General features: G+C 40.9%; 1 pseudogene; it reads right to left on the bottom strand.

The window, feature by feature from the left end:
- Positions 1–11806: 11806 nt before the first annotated feature.
- On the bottom strand, positions 11807–17086 carry LOC119724067 (annotated as a pseudogene).
- Between the last annotated feature and the right edge of the window lie 1123 nt (positions 17087–18209).

Below are 18209 nucleotides of genomic sequence, written 5' to 3'. Positions count from 1 at the left end.
CATTATAATTTTAAATGTTAGTATAAATTCCTATGGCTTCACAAGTTGGCCCAGGTGACAGAAAAGGATGTCAAGCTAAACAGGAGAGAAACTATACCTCGAATGAATAGGTCCCCCTTAATTGTGTGAAAAAGAATCTAGCATTTTGCTGCAATCATACAAGGTTGGGTTAATTGCACATTGTCAAGCGGAGCCTACTGCGTTTTTGGACTCTTTGGCCAGGTTCCTTGGGTTAACAATTAACCTGCTCCAAAAGCAGCTGCTCTGACAAACAGCGGTCATGTCATGTTTGGCCAAAATCGCAAATTTATGTGGAAGTACTATCTTATCTTAGGAACTGTCAAGATTAATCATGCCAGTGGGGACACTGTCACTCCTCTTCTTCTTCTTTTTTTTTTTTAAATTTGCATTAAAGTGCTGTCTTTACATTTAATTGTGTAGGCCCTTCCATTAATATCATCATGATTATGTTTATAACTATGTAATTGGCATTACATGCACTGGATAAAAACTGCTCAGGTTGCACCGCGGTGTTATTATAGGCCCCGGGCCCCTATTTATTGTTTAGGAACCAATGCCGAAAGATCGGCTCAAATTAGCTGCACAACAATAACATTTGTCAGACTAGAAATGGTCTGAAAAATTAATTAATTGCCCAGGGCTGTTTTAGCTCTAGTATCTTATTGGATTTTTTTTTTTTTTTAATATTTGTGTGTTTATTAGTTTATTAATTTATTATTCATTTACTTCTAATTATGTTTTACGGTTACATTTGCACTCTGGCCACAATTTGAGACAAATACAAATGAAACAAATGAAATAACTGAATAGGCGCTAGAGCCTAGCCCCTGCTAATTCTTTCATGAGTTTTAGTCCTATATGTTAGGAAAATAAAACAAGCCCCACTGCATGCCTCAACATGTCGTAATATAGGGCCAACAAAGGCCTATTAATTATATTATTAAACATAAATGGCTGGCTGTAAAAACAAAACTATTGATACAATTCAATAATTATTCTTTTTCAAATAAAATGAAGTAGGGACCAGGTATCTCCGTTGAGGGAAGTAATTGCAAAAGTGAATGAACAAGTCAACTGAACACTTAGAATAGCTTATGCTCATAGTCATAGCTTCAGGAAACCAAGATGTCGGCCTAGGCTTATTAATTATAGCAAACAATTAAGCTACCAACCCAGGTATAAAGTTGACTCAGTAGGCTACCAAAGTTAAGGCCTCGGTGATCAAGTGATGCCTAATCGCCATGATTCGCCTTCAGCTTGCAGTGGATAGGCATTTTAATCTGAATGATCGAATTTGTATCAAATCGGCCTATGCCTATGCCGACGTCAACACCGATGCCCCGTCTGAGTGATCATGCCTCATGGTGATATTACATTCAATGTGCCGTAAAACTCATCAGACATACTGGATAATTTGTTCAGTTTAAATATCAAAATCATTAATTCAACTATCCAAATTAGGTCAAACCATGGAGGTATGAAAGGAAATTGTAGGATTCAATCAAATGTCGATCGATCTCCGCACTTTCGATAGGGCCCTACCGCTGGCTGCGTAAAATTGAGGCCTAGCGTTAAAACTAAAATCATAGAAACGGTGAACAAAAACTTCACACGATATTGCACAGTACAACAAACAAACGGGCCCAAAACAAATGCTGTGTGATTGGAAAATTCTCACCTTGAATTCCATCATGCATGGCATGTTTGAGCATGATGTCCAAGTACCAAGCGGGAAATCTCGAGAGAGGGTCGTGAAGAACAAAGATCCAGCGTACACACTGCAGGCCAACACGTTGCCGCGGTCAAGCATGCCGAGAACACCAGCCACCAGCACCGGGGCGGATTGAAAGCTGGGCGGGGATGCGCTGCCCAGACTCGGCTGGAACGCACCGTCATGACCGTTGATTTGGCGCCTGGACTTCGGTGTCCGTAAACTTATGACGGGCCATGATTCAAGTAGGACTACACAAGCTTCAATCATGGACGGCTGACATATTTCAGTGGTGATTCAGCATTCGAAAAAGTACGAGTAGGCCTAGGCCTAAAACGCTGATACTTGATAGAATTCATGTTCTGGAAACCTTGGACGGCTGTGACATATCGCATGAAATGTCGACAAGCGAGCGGATCGCTTGGGCTGACGTTCTGACGAGACATCTTGTATAAGTTGTATGGTTGTACTTGACGTAGGATATACGTAAATGCCGTCTCCAAAACCCCAAAAGATCACTGAAGTCAGCTGCATAACATTTGCAAATCATAAGTTCACTAACTGAAGTTCAAATGTGAACGAAAAATTCATGGAATGTAAGCGAACAAACGCTTATTCCAGGAGAAATTTATTTTTGTTGTTGCGGTCTCAAAAAGCTACGCCGAACTGGCCTTTCATCATCCAGGGCGTGCACGTAGTGCGTCTGTACTGTGCGCGCGTAGACTTATCGCATTTGTATCAATTTTTATATCTCCCTTGGAAGTTACATCAACTTCTGCCTATGAACAGCACTTTTGGCTTGATGCCAGCAATGGATGGCCAGCTGCAATTTGGGCAATCAATATGTTTACTAATTCCATACCATAGCAACCATCCGCTGATTAACAGAGAGTTTGTAACTCAGCCAGCCGTGTGTTCGTGGAGAATAATGTATTTTATCTTTCAGTGATAAAATGAAATATGATTGTATCTATGAGCGTGTCGCGTCACCTTTCTCCAATTAAGTCTGGAATTAATAAACGGTACCCTGTAGAAACATGTGAATGATAGGGAACAAAAGATTGTATACGTCTTCACAGGCAATATCTATAGTTGAATACGTCTCCACAAGGATATCACGAAATAGATATATGGATTGTACTCAAACAGTAGGAATTTTCAGGGTGTGCTGATCCGCCGCAAATTGTATTTTATGTAAGGGGTATTAAGTCCGAATTTCAGCCTAGAAAATTAAGTCTGGTTGAAATAGGAATATTTTGAAGTTAGATTTTCAAACTCAAAATGTTTGTCTCCTTCTCTGTGGAACAAGTTAGCATGCAGTTCATGTGAGAAATGACACCAGCTTAAACCGTTTGAAGACGCTGCTGAAAATGATTATCTCTTTCAAATTGCCTATGATTACTAATTATTTTGTGGTGATCATTTTAATAAATTGAACTTAACTTTATTTCTAATGATGTCTTTTGATGTATTTCTGATATTAATTGATAATTTTAATGAATATGGTGATTTTACTGCATTTTGAATCTACACTATTTGAATGTTTCCCAGTTTGAGTTATTGTGACGCGCCTTTGAATATTATCAAATTGTATCACGTAAATGATAAAATATATTATACTAAACAGAAACATTGTTTTGGTGATGTGTGCAAATTTCCCCGCTTGCCATCTTATCTCGTACGATTGCGAACGTTGTAGGACATCTTGCTTTTATATGCGGCGGCCGGATTCTAAGGCAGGCAATCAGCGTCGGGATTCTAAGGCAGCCAATCATGCAGCGTAAGGGGGTTGCCGCCAAATTGATTGGCCAATCCGTGGGCAGGCGTATGTATGATTTACGCGCCGTTTGTGTCATTTTGTGTGTTTTCTGTGCAGTTTATGTCACGGCTTCAAAAGACAAACAAGTTTAGTTTGAAAATAATGTTTATGCTGCTTGGAATCGTAATGATTTGTTTATATAATTGCGGATTCAGTGGTGATAAGTGTGTATGATAGTGCGGATCATTCAGAGGAGATAATTTGCGTATGATACTGCGGATTTAGGTTGAGATATTTTGTGGAGTTACTAGTTGTGCCCCGTCTTTGGCACACGGCCGGGTTCGTGCTGTAGTCTTCAACGTAGCACAACGGCGACGGTCCAAGAGAGGGGCCGCCCCGATCCGGCAGGCGCGGCTTACATTGAACTGAATTTTCATTTGCAGTCCCCACGTTTTTTTCTAGGCTGCTCCATATTTAATAAATGATGGCGGTTACGGAAGTGCACAAGATATACATTGCACGTGCTTTGAATTGAATTGATAGGCACAATGCTGACATAAAATGTTAGCCTTGGACTGTAAAAATAAATATTACAGTACCGGATCTGGTTCCAAAATCAACTTTTAGAAATCACAAGGGCTTTGGTTAGGCAAATGGAAAAAATCGCACTGACAGTCCCGGAGGGTTTCACTGGGTGAACAATCACTTCAAAATCCTCAGTATTTGTTTTGGCAACGATGATTATGCCGATAGGAACTGGGCCCACAGAGTTGGTAAAATGAGCGGCGTTCTTAACAGGTGGAAAACTAGAGATCTCACGTTAAAAGGGAAAGCTATTGTTATAAACAAAAGCTATTGTTATGAACAATACTTTGTGTTTATTTCTTATCGATCGTCTCCATCGAGTCATTTGGAAAACAAGATGTAAATACGTCACCCTTACCAATGGTACAGATAATTGTAACATTTTGCAAGTGTTCAAAGTGAGTTTGAAAAAATTCGTCTGTCTCGAAAGAACAAGACTTGACGATAATACATTTCGTTTAATTTATGCCAAAAACTCAGCTCTTTGTGTTCTTGACGACAAAACATTGAGATTTGCCTTCTAAATAACCCATCCAAAATGCAGTGTTCCCACTTGATTGTTGATTAAGAATTGGTGATTTTCATTGTATGTCTGATCCTTTCACTTGTAATCGTTTATTTTTTTGGCCAGAGAGATGTTTTCTTGGAATATTTTCGTTAGCTTGTTTTGCTCGTGTTATTCTTTTAATTGTAATATAGTATTTACTTGATGTGACGTACTTGTAATCTTTGTGGAGTTGTGAATTAGTAATAAAAGGGGCCGTATAGCCCCTTTGTCATGGAAAAAAGGGGCGATAGGTTCATAATACAAGCAAAATCACGAATACGGAATCTATGCATAAGCTATGAATGAAACGGCGCCGAGAGTGCATTCAGGTAGCATTGCTTGAATCGGTGAGGAGTTTGCAATAATAATGTCGTATTTCGAAAACATTTGTGTAGATAATTCCGTCCTCATTGTTATAACAAAAATATATTAATGAAGGCTGGCAGGCAGCTCTTGTTTTACGTTAGGATGCAACTTTATTTAATTAAGCTCTCTTTTGCTAAACGCCATTTGATAACTTGTAATGAATGTTGGGCCCCAGTGGAATCCATGTAAAATATAGGGGCGTAAGCTGGGTTGAGAAATTGTATAGATAAATACATGATATGTCAATTGACAGGCTTTGGTCTGAAACCACTGCGTAAACCAGATTTGTTTTGGCATGTTTTACAGCAAGCCATTCCTGGTGAGGCGGTTTTAAATGGTTTAATTTGAGGAAAGTCAGTTTTTCTCGCAGGCCATTAGCCGTTCCGGTTCGTTAGCCAATTTTATGTTGAACACATTTATGATGTGGAAAATATGTGGTGATTTCCTGACAAAAAGTGCTGGTTCGATTTATCTCGAGCAACACAGCACATAGCATAAAGCACATACCAATCGCAGTGGAAAAACGAATATCGGCCCTGTCAGCCAGTGAGGATGTTTTCAGGAAAGCTGCGCCGACATATAACGAAGCCCTAAAGAACAGTGGGTACAACCACAGCATCAAGTTTTCCGAGCACAATCCCTCGGAACCGAACAAAAAAAGAAAAAACAGATATAGGAAAATAATATGGTTTAATCCACTATACAGTGCCAATGTCGAAACAAATGTCGGTGGGAACTTCCTAAAACTGACCACCAAGCACTTTACTGTAGGGCACAAGTTTCATAAGATCTTTAACAGAAACTCCATCAAAGTCAGCTAAAGTTGTATGAAGAACATGAAATCGGTGATAATGTCACACAATGACAGAATCATCGCAAAGTCAAAAAGATCAGACAACCCCCCTGAAAAAACCTGCAATTGCAGAATTAAAGCCGACTGCCCCCTACGTGGAAACTGCTTGGTGAAATCAGTCGTCTACAAAGACACGGTTGCCAATGGCAACGCAGTAAAGGCCTACATTGGGATCACTGGCGGATCCTTTAGGACAGATACCGGAACCACACCAAGTCATTTCCGCAACGAAAAATATGAAAAAGAAACAGAACTTTTGAAATACGTATGGTACTTGAACAAAAAAGTGTAGGTTACGCAATACGATGGGTCATTCTGAAAAAATCCAACACAAACAGACGTAGATCCGGGCAATGCAATCTGTGTATATAAGAAAAGCTGGTCATAGCCATGAACAAGAACAATGTAATCAATCGGAGATCCGAACTAATCTCTAAATGCCGTCACAGCGACAATAATACAAAACCAACGGACCGCAGCAAGAAAAAGTAAACCACCCAGCCGTGCAAACTAAGAAGTCCATTCGCCGGACGCAGTGTGCGTGTGCATGAAACCAATGGTAGAAGAATAGACTGAACCTATATGTTACTGGGGTACTGAAAACAGGTTTGTGTGATGTAAAGTTTTAAGGAGCTGATCTTCAGAAAACGCTGACATTGATAGGAAACTTCTGTGGCAATTTTGCCGTGGGAGGGGCTAACGGATTTTAAGGGATTGATATTATTTTGTTTAACAGCTCCCAGTATTGAATACTGTGTTTTCTGTTGTTTTATGCGGATAGCAGCTCTACAAGTACCCATGTCTCTCCGTTAGTCCGTAGATTAGTTAGTTACAGTCAGTTAGTCAGTTAGTTAGTTCAATTTTTTCAAGAATATTTATTTCCATCTTTTCACAGCATTTGATTATAATACAAAATAATGAAAAATTATACTGATGGAGGCATGCTAACAAAAGCCGAAGCTTATAACATATAACATGCCTGTACACATACATAACAAACTCACACGATAGACGAACATTTAGAATCAAAAAAGAAGCACTAACAAACAATTAGAGAAAAGGACAAACAAATGTGATAAACATTACAAAACTACAATAATAATAACGGAAGCGTATAGAACAATAGAGGAGCAGCGGCAGAGATGACAAGATAAATAAAAAGCAAAGCAAGAGGTAAAAAGCAGGCAAATTAAACTGAGAGAAACGAAGAAGCGGAAAAGCTATGTAATATAATGGGCGAGCAGATGCGTCTTATAAAGATTTTTAAATCTGCCTACAGAGGATTGAGTTTTGATAAGTGGGTCAAGTCCATTCCAGAGACGTGGTCCATAGAAGCGTAGAGTATTCATTGAGTAGGAAGTGCGAGTGAATGGTACATACAGGTTGTTGTGAGTTCTGGTGTGATATTGGTGAATATTATTAACATAGGTAAAGTACGATGAGAATGTGCAGGGCAGGAGATTATTGGTAAATTTATACATTAGGATACCTGTTTGAAGTTTATTAATATCGATGAGTGTTAGTGTGCGTAATTTGGCAAACAAAGGTGCAGTGTGGTCACGGGGGAGAGACAGGGTGCATATGCGAATTGCTCTTTTCTGGACTTTGATTAAAGAATGGAGTTTATTTGTAGATGTGCGTGCCCAAACGATGTTACAGTAGTTCAGATAGGGAAGGATCAGTGTGTTATATAGCGTGAATAAAGTGGTGGAAGGTAAAAATGAGCGGAGCTTGGAGAGTACACCTGTGTTGCGGCTTATTACATTAGAGACGGAGGCTATGTGATGAGACCAGGAGAGTTTATCATCGATAATGACACCAAGGAATTTCGTGGAATGAACTTTACAGATGGCAGCACCATTTATCCTCACAGCTTCATGTTGACTGGAGTTGGATGACCTACTGAAGATCGTATACTTAGTCTTAGAGGAATTAAGGGAGAGCTTGTTCGCTTGGAACCACGATGAAATTTTAATAAGCTCGAAATTCAAGATGTTGATCAGAGAAGCAAAGTTTGAATGTGAGAAGAGAATAGTAGTGTCATCGGCAAAAAGGATATAAGACAAGAGAGGAGAACTACAGTGAAGATCATTAACGTATAGAAGAAACAGCAAAGGGCCAAGGATAGAGCCTTGCGGCACGCCATAGTGGATTGTCATGGGAGAAGAATCGCACTTTTTTACTGTAGTAAACTGTCTCCTATTTGATAGGTAATCAACAAACCACTGAAGAGCGACGCCTCTAACTCCATAATACTCAAGCTTTGATAGGAGAATGGAATGGTCAATCGTATCGAAAGCCTTAGAAAGATCAATGAATAAACCAACAGAGTGTAGTTTATCAGAGAGAGAGCTAGACAGGTAATCAACAAGATGGATAAGCGCCATATCAGTGGAATACTTATTCCGAAAGCCGAATTGATGATCATAAAGAAGCTGGTGTTTGGAGAGAAAGTTAGAAAGTCGCTTATAGATCAGCTTTTCAAGTATGTTTGAGAAGCATGGAAGGACGGAGATAGGCCGATAATTGGAAAAGTCACGGCGGTCACCAGTTTTAAAAACTGGAGTTACCTTCGCTATCTTTAGATTAGAAGGAACGACACCAGTAAGGATAGACAGGTTGAAAATGTGCGCAAGAGGATGAGAGATGAAGGGAATGCATGATTTAACTACTGATGAATGGATATCATCAAACCCACAACTGGCATTTTTAAGTTCATGAACAACTTGTGAGATTTCAGAAGGATCGGTGGGAGAAAGAAATAAAGAAGAGGTGTTTCTATCCTGCAGATAATCTGTGAAGTGAGCATCGGTGGAAGGAATCCTGCTAGCCAGCGTTGATCCGATACAAGAAAAGTAAGAATTGAAGGTGTCAGCAATAGTGGAAGGATTAGAAATAGACTGATTAGCATTGAGGAAATTATCAGGAAGATCATCCTTCTTTTTCTTGCCCAAGATATTATTGATCTCACGCCATGTGCTTTTGACGTCCTTCTTTGCATTGGCGAACCTGCTGGCGTAGTGGTTTTTCTTTGCCATTCTAATAACTTGAGTGAGACGATTACGGAACCTTTTGTATCTCTGTTCGTTTGCCATCGTAGGATTACGCAAGAAGCGTTTATACAGCTTGTGTTTAAATTTACAGGACTTCAGTATTCCCCGGGACATCCATGGCTGATTCTTCTTGCTTTTACCAACAACTTTTGTTACAAGTGGGAAATGGTGATTGTATAGAACAGTAAATCTATTGAGAAAGGCGTCATATGCGGTCTCCGCATTGGTGCAATTGTAGACTTCACTCCAGTCTGTGTGCTCAATGTCAGCTTTAAAAGCTGAGAGTGTAGCGCTACAGATGTCCCTTGCGATGTAAGTACTTGGGGAAGGATGATGGCCTTGGAAACAGTCAGAAGTAATCTGGAAAAGGGGAAGGTGATCAGAGATATCAGCATAAAGTATACCTGAGGCAGAAATATTGGTGTTATTGTTAGTAAGGATATTGTCGATAAGAGTGGAGCTGTGGGGTGTGATACGAGTAGGTTTATCTATCAATGGACGAAGACCGTAGGCATAAAGAGTATTCACAAAATCCTCTGTAGGCTGATGAGTGGAATAATTCGTCAAGTCAAGATTGAAGTCACCCATTATATAACACAGCTTCTTTTCATTCGTGATCTTGTTGAGGCAAATATCAAATGAATGGAAAAAATTGTCTGTGGATGTGCCATGAGCTCTGTAAACATTACCAATGACAAGATTACAAGCACCATCACGCTGGATCTCAATAAACACACATTCAAAGTCCTCACAAGAGGACATGAGATCGTCTCTTTTGATGAAGTTCAGGCAGTCACTGACAAAAAGGGCAACTCCTCCCCCTACTCGGTTACACCGTGATGAGTGAACAAGGTGGAAGTTGTTCATGTGAATATAGGAAGGAGGAGTTTCTTTAAACCACGTTTCAGTGAAGCCATATACAGAGAAAGAAGAGGTAAGGGAGCAAAGGTAATCCTGGACATCAAAACAATGTTTACAGAGACTCCTGGTGTCTAAGTAGAAAATAGAAAAATCACCCGGTGTGTTGCTTAACTGATTAAAACCATGAGTATCATAATACGAGCAATTGTCATTATCTGCCAAAATACCATCTTCATTAACATTAATCAAATCATCAGCACTATTTTGGTTAAACATTCAAGCAAAATACACAAACGAATCGCATAGACAACAGAAACAATTACGTTAATGTACAAGGGATTGCAATAGCAAGAAAACACAAAAGAAAAGCACTTTGTAGTATACGGAAACATGGGCAAATGAATCGAGCTCATAAGCTGAAAAAAAAACTCAGTATGCGCCAAACTAAGTAAAAGTGAACAAAAAGAAAAAGAAACAAATTAAGCCAGCCATGAACGAAACAACGAAAACAATAAGCTCAAAAGCTAACAGCATATTTAAAATCAACTTTAAAGTAAACAAAAGTAAACTCGAAGGCCACAGGATAAATGGAACAGGTAAGTGTGAAGCAGCTGCACAGGCCTCAAGGTAAAAATAAAAACCAAACCAATCAAACACCAAAACAAATTACAGATGAGTCACAAGCAAAAACGACATAATTAAAAAAAGAAAGGGACTGATGAAAATATAGACAGATCAATGAAAACGTAAGCAACTAAACTCTGCAAGGAAAACAAATAACCAAATTATGTGCGAAATGTGTTATTAAAGATACAAACATGCATTGTGTGACAGGAGCGGTAACATGCATACATTGTATATATCTTCAAAAGCAGACCAGTGAGAAAATTGCATGGTGTTTAATCATACAATGGCCTGAGAAGGGGCAGTTATTGTCGGGAAAAGACTGCTGGAGCACCTCCGTGACCACGCCATTTACCAGCATAGTTAGTTCATAAGCAAACACGTTAGTATAGTTAGCTAGTTCATGAGATAAGCTATTACATTGTCAATTGCTCCTACATATTTTGAACGATTTCAACCAAACTTTGTCAAAAGTATCAGTAGCCCAGCCCCAACAGTTCATATGACATACTGGGGTCAAAGGTGATCATGGGTTCAAGGACAAGAGAGCAACACATTATTCGAAGCTCGGGACGCTATTTATAAAACACATGTAGAATGCTTCTCCTTTGTACTTTATGGACCAAAACGTAGATGGCGCCTTGAACAACTGGTTGCGTTTAAGTTGTAAACCCTCACCTCCACCCCCACACTGCCTCCACTAAAAAAAAAAGAACTCCCAAAGAAAGATGTTCAAAATATCAGGAAAAATGAGACAAAGTATAGCATATAAGTAAATGCACATATAGTAAGCTAGTGGATTTGATTTAGCCAACGGGTATTCCTTTTACTCATTCTGATTAGGCTTCATTTGAAAAAAAAATGTTCCTAAATTAAATCGTTATTATCAGAAACAATTTAAAACAAAAATTTGGGAGAAATGAAAAATGTATAATGGTATTTTGTCAGCAGGACACTGGCGGCAACTTAATTTGTTAGTCGTTCGCAGAATATTTTGGTAAATCAAATACAGAAAATCATATCAAAGTTAAATCAGGAGCAATAACAGACTACATGAGGATGGGTGGAATGTTAACAGCGAAAACAAAATTGATTTTAAAGTGGATTCTTTTATATATTAAATGTATTATATTAAAGTGACTTTTCGGTTGGGATGGCTTATGAGCAAAAGGCCGTTTCTGGGATTTCTCTGTTGTTTTCAAAAGTACAGTTATGTGATGATATCAGATAAAGACAGAAAGACATTGTTAGCACATAAATTCTTAATTAAAGCTAGCTATAATCACATTAACACCGCATGTTAATATACAGATCAAGGTTTGGAATTACTCCGATTGAATCAGCGAATCACTCCAGCCGACTCATGTGCAGATCATTGACGAACCTCTGATGTGACGATCCAATAGGGTATACCAAATCAGTTCTTTTAGTTGTGGCCGATCATCAGAAGCGAGAGTAGGTCTGACGATACCTCATTGGATCCTCCCTGCGGGGTTGATACCATACTGTCGCGTACAAAGAATATCAACACGTTTGAGACTTGCGTTAAAATGTCACCAACGGTACAACTTCAATGCCTGAGCCCTTGGCACTTGTTGGCACAAAACAAACTCCTAAATTCTCCTCTTGTGAAATTAACAAGGAGGCATCCAGAAGAGTGAAATCTAATTTTTGTTTGGTGTGTACATTTGTTTCCTGGATTTTAATTATAAAGTGTTCTTCGCCGACAAACTACACAGAAGGAACATCTGGTTCAAGCATTTTGTTCTCTCTCAAGGTCAAGGACAACACTAAAAGGTACTGTGGTGAAAGGCAGAACGAAGTATTGAAACGAGTCCCTTACTTTCCTAAGTTACTATAATTTTTAATTGATTTGTGTATTTTTCATTAGATTTGTTATACTTAAATTATAGATCACCACAAAAACAGTAAGCATTCACAAAACTCCAAACCTTATTCCCTGAAGCAATTGCGAAAAGTTCGTAACAAGTAACAGGTGTCATCAGCTAAATCGATGCTGAAATGTAGACAGGTTTTTTTCCTTCGAACACTTAGCCTCCGTAATATCAATAGGTGGTCTGGGGTTGGGGGAGGGGGTGCATACCATAATTTCAGGGGGGGGGGGTGCTGCTTAAATCCAACCATCCTTAACACTATACTACACCATAGTGTATAAATACCCCCGTAAACCAGCTGCCACTGTCCGAATTTTGTGCATTCATTGTGTGCAGACATTATTACCTATCACTTGTCGGGGTGTCAGAGCGGGGGGGGGGGGGGGGGGGGTCCACATGATTGTTCATGTACTTCTATTGGTAAAAAAAAAATGGATTCAAAGCCCCAAAGCCCCAAATGGATCCGCGCCTGAGTAATTCATACCCGTTTCCAGACTGATTGGTCAATTCAAAGACCACCAACACTTGATTTGTTTCTGATGGTTCTTATTTTTGTAACAAATGATACTAAAAATAACTCATTTTAATTCATTTGATCTATAATCGTTTTGCTTTATGCTTTGCATAGCAAGTCGAACTTCACGTAAAGACAAAACTTTCATCTGTCAAACCTTGTTGGTTGTAAAAAAAAAAAAAGCAAAAGAACGGTCGTCATACCTTGGCGCCATATTGGGGAGTTGTACGTTCCAGAGGTAGCACTCATCTTGCAGGAGATTCTACCCGTCCACCATTGACGGGGACAAGTCCTTGTAGTACATGGTCTGCGTGTTGAACTTATGCCATGTCTTAGCATCCGGCGTCTCCACATCGTTCAGGCTTTCCAAGTTAGGATTACTGATGAAGTAAAAGAGAAAGAAAAATATTGAAAATAATCCTCTAAAAAAAAATAGAATGAAACTTGAAAGGGGGCTGCCCAATTAAACAATTGATAATGCAGTGAAACTGCTAATTGGAAAGGATGTTGGCTGGAAAGTCTACCAAGGGTTCTTTTTAGGAAAACATTGCATTAAAAAATGCTTGTTTAACCTATTTTAAAAACCTAGTAATAACTACACCCGAAATCAGAGGAAAAAGAAATATGGTAGAGTGTTGTGCTAAATTTCCTAACCCGGTTTTGGCAAAGTTGGTCCAGTATCGCATCACATCCATCGAGATGTCTACCACTTCCGCCGACAATGGAACAGGTCGTTGTAAGCCTGTCATGAAGGCGGCTGCCAAAAACGTAGGCGAGGTCGTCCGCGTGGGGAACGATGTTGTTCCAAGGTATGGGCACGAGGTGGAAGGAGGACACATGGGTCATCTGGTACAGGTAGGTGTTTGGGTTGACCGCAGCAAAGGCTTTCACCACGGTATCGGTAGGACAGGTGAATCCCTCGTCCGTGGTGAGGCGGGAAAACGGCCGGAGGTAGTTGGCTTGGGTAGAGTCCGTGTAGTACGCGCTGATCACGTCCAACATCGCCTGGTCAAACTGCTCCTTGCTGATAACAGGGTCTTGGCCCAAGGAGGCAGGCAAGAAGGCCTTGAGGGCTATCAGGGCGCCTTCGTCTCGCTGGGTGCCCAGCATGACGTCACTGCTCTTGAACTCACTGAGTCGGAAGAGCTCGGCCGGGTCTTTGGTCAGAAACTCCCCGTCGATGGTAGGCACGAATGGGATCAGGTTGTTTTTTGTTAGCAGCGCCGCCAGAAAAATCTGAAGGAAAGAATGAACACAGAAAATACTGATTATTTAAAACAACCCAACATGGTTGAAACCGAAGATGACACTGCAAACTCAGTGTGGAAATAAAGGAGGCATATGGGAACGTTAACAGGGTACATTGCTTCCATTGGAAATATTTTGACCCAGAAAATTGAAATGTCTACAGACTCCTCTGACGGCATCGTTTTTAGGTTGAATGTAGGGGGTCTGTCCGTTCATTGGACTCAAATGTACGGGATGTAGATGCAATTGATTGTTAGATGATAACTTCTCGCAACTTGTGTGATCCACCAGCAATCACTACGAGGAAACTGTACACTCTAATTGTATAACTTGGATTTGATATCCAATGTATGCCTCACAGAACAAGACAAAAAAGGTGTCAGTTTTGGACCATGCACGTATTAACTGTCATGGAACCACGGTAGGGGATAAACGTATAAACCTTAAAGTTTCCTTTTTAAGACGGCTTTAAATCATTCAAACAATCTCGAGATTTTCGCTCTGAGGGTCCAGTGCTATCATTCCAACTTACCGGGTAAGCAGCTTTCATGATCTCGTCCGTGGTTTTCTTCAAGGCCCAGCATCCGACATTCCTTCCGAGTCCGAAGGCGTCATCTCGGGCCTTGGTTGGGTCCGGGTGGAGGACTCCCCAAGGAGTAGCCTTTAGTCAAGTCCCACGCGCTTACCCGGACAAGTGACGCACCCCGGATGCTGACACGTAAAATGACGTGGAGAACGCTTATGTTTTTCTTTACATTTGTCTACCGATTTGGTAGACATGCATAATGCATTACCCGTTGTGAATTGACCAATGAAAATGCAGAATTACTAACGTAAATCAGCCGTCGTCTGGCGCCAGACAACAGGCGCGCCATGGCGCGCATGCTGTTACTGGTAACCGCAAACCACCGTTAGATGATTGGTTTATATTGCTTGATTTATATTACGTAAGTAAGTGATTAGTTCCACGAGATAGTAAAGGCCCTCGCCGCTTCGCCGCTTGTGCTAGTCTTTGAACATGCCATCATCCGGGGTGCGTTACGTGTCTGGATGGTCCGGGTATAGGCTCATTAATTGGGCTGTCATATCCCTGATTTTGAAAGTGCTTTAGGAAAAACTTCATTCAAAAGTTGGTCCTGCCATTTGGGTTTGGTTTTCTTTTTACTCACCCTGTATTAACTTAGGGATCGCAGATTTATGTTTTAGACGAAAATGCTGTGCCACGGACGTCGTTGGTTGAAAGGGAGACTGCAGTGGCATATGCAGCCTCCCTGATGTTCCTTTTATGAAGCATAGTAATGCAGTTCTTGAGTTGTTGGGGGTACTTAACATGTCTGCCACCACCAAGTGTCCGAGCAAGTCTCAGTCTTCAAAGTCTTGAATAACACAATAAGCACGTACCTGCATGATAGCCCTGTCGTAGTAGCCCCAAGATTGATTGGCGAGCGTCATGAGACTGACCGACTCTCTCACCGACTCTCTCACCAGCACTCCGAAGTTTGTGATCCTGTTGCTGTCTCCTCCATTGGTTTCTTTCCCTATTTAGTTTCAGTTCAAATTGTGCAAATGTTCTTTTCCGCGCACCTAAAACTAGCTTAGGCTTTTAGGGTTTGGCTGATTAACATTTCTGTCGTGATGAAGCCGCCCAAAATTAACCTATTGCGGTAGAAATTGTGTCAACGCAGCTTGTGAAAAATTGTCCAATTACATGCTGTACAAAGAGACGCGGAACGCACAAAATCCGAGACAAACAAAACTTAACGTACACAATTCCATAGGGTTGCCTAAAAAAATGTGTGTATGTTAGAAAATGAATTGGTTGTGGAATGCTGAGACCCACCTGTGCTGAGGAATCCGAAGACTCCGAGTCGGTAGTTAAAAGTCACCACGATGACGTCATGATAGGCGGCCAGGGAAATCCCGTTGTAAGTCTCGTCCGAACCGGTGCCCACCAGGAACGCCCCACCGTGGATGAACAGCATGACAGCAGCGTTGGTCGGCTAACAAACATGTGGGATACAAATACACCTTAGGCTTATACCCATGCGCAGGACAGCGGCGGATCAACGGGCTCATTTGTAGACAGCGATTGTCATCCCATCAGCCCCAGCACAAAGTCTAACCCTCAACAAAAAGTGAAAGGCTCACACATGGATACAAGCCAGTTTTTAATTGGAATTGCATGTACAGAATTCATAATCCAAACGCTGCTAAATGTACATGCCAGTATGTACTTATGACAGCGCCCGAAGCGTCAATACCCCTTTACTTTCTGAATTTGCCATGTAAACATTTCAAGAATTCAACTCGTTGAAACCCACAATGATCATTGCAGGATGGAACTTATGATGCGGCACTATTCGTAAAAGTCAAAATTTGACAGACTTTTTGAGAATAATTAATTAATTTGCTGTTAATTGACGTCTAAGTTACCACCAACAATCTGAGAAAGTTAGAATATCGCTTATCATATTGGAGATTACTTGTAGCCACTAAACGCAGATGCGAGCTAACACGTTATTTTCGAAAATTCTTGCACATATTATCTTAACCGTCTCAAATCTTTGTCATTACATATACTATTAAATGTGCACTTTACTTACCCAGTGGTTTAATCTACTTACCTTAGGGTAAGGCACCCAGATGTTCATGTTAAGGCAGTCTTCGCCTGTGTTGGTGCTCACCAGCGGCTGAGGGCATTGGGTCCCGAACGTCGTCGCGTCCAGGTCACCGGACCATGGCTTCTTCGGCTGGGGCTTGGCAAAGCGCTCTGGTGGCTCAGCGAAGGGGATTCCCCGGTAGACATCCACGTAGGTGTCTAGGATCGGGTAGGTGTTACGCTGGAAGTGTACGGTCTCTCCGACCACAGCACCGAGACCAGAGATATCGACCCGCGGACTGGCGCACAGAACGCCGAGGGGGCCCACGGCGGTCACCGCCAGAAGCGCCAGTAGAGCCAGCATCGTGAACCAACCACGTTGAGGAGAGAATATTACTTGGGTAAGTTGTGACGGAAGTCGTCGAAGAACTGCTCAAACTGAAAACTCCAAGGCTTTTTATAACATTCTTTCCAACCTCTAGACCATCTGGCTTGCTGATAGGAACTAAGTACTTATAATTAATATGACAGTTCATCAACCTTAATTGCGAGTGATTAGTTTGATGGATGAAAACTGACGACAGAAATAGTTTTTGGAGACAGTAATCAATCTCTGTCAGGCATCTTACGATCGAAATGATAATAGTGTCAATTGTACACAGTGGTCTCACAATAACACTTAATATGCCGCTTGAAGCGAAGTTAGGGCCCACTAAAATGGGTAGATTTTTTAATCAATCTGATTATTTTTTTTGAGTATGTGTTGGCTCTTTGCCCAATCACTAAGGAGTATAATAAGTTCTATATCCAGATAGGGTGGGGCAACTTCATTACCCCCAATGGGATAGAATTTACTCTCGTTGACAAAATGGTTGTTCTGTCGACAAAATCGTCTTGGTTATTGTTGTCATCGGGGGTAGGAAAACTACCTGGACGGGCTGTAAGGTAAGGGGTTGACGCTTTCGTTTCCTTAAAACGAAGATGCCCACCGTCCTCCTGGATGCCTACCAGTTACATTTTAGAATATTTACCATTCAAATAAAATTTGCTCGCGTCCCCCAAAACAGATATGTAGGGACGCCAAGAGCTGTGGATGCGTCTTAATTCAAGACCTTCGTGCGAATACTTTGCAAGTCTCCCAGCTGTCTTAGTCACTGTGAATGATTGTTTTGTTTACCGGCAAAAAACTCGAAGAAGTTTATCAGCTAATTCTTCAACGTCCACCGCCAGGAAAGGCTGACTCCTTCCCAGGTTTATCGGTCATTCATCACACAGCCCTGTCTACCTTGAGTTTGATAGTGGGCGCTGTTCAGACAGCATATGGACGTAGATTGACGACCTTCTTATTTAGTAGCATAATACATGCAATTATCTACTAGGGATAACTCCTAACGAGATCTCGGTCAGATTGAAAGCCTGATATCGCTAAGCTGATTTCCTGTATGCAGTTAGAAATCATAAAAAAGCTGCTCTTATAAAAGAAGTAGAATTAGAATCTACCTCCATGGTTTGGCAGGGCTTGCGATTCAGTCCAACGACGCTTTGATGAGGAGAGTAGTCTAGGGGCTAGACG

This window comes from Patiria miniata, unplaced genomic scaffold (assembly GCF_015706575.1).
Source record: "Patiria miniata isolate m_02_andy unplaced genomic scaffold, ASM1570657v1 HiC_scaffold_17, whole genome shotgun sequence".
Taxonomy (NCBI): domain Eukaryota; kingdom Metazoa; phylum Echinodermata; class Asteroidea; order Valvatida; family Asterinidae; genus Patiria; species Patiria miniata.
The sequence above is the reverse complement of the archived record's forward strand: the minus strand, read 5'-3'. Positions and strand labels throughout refer to the sequence as shown.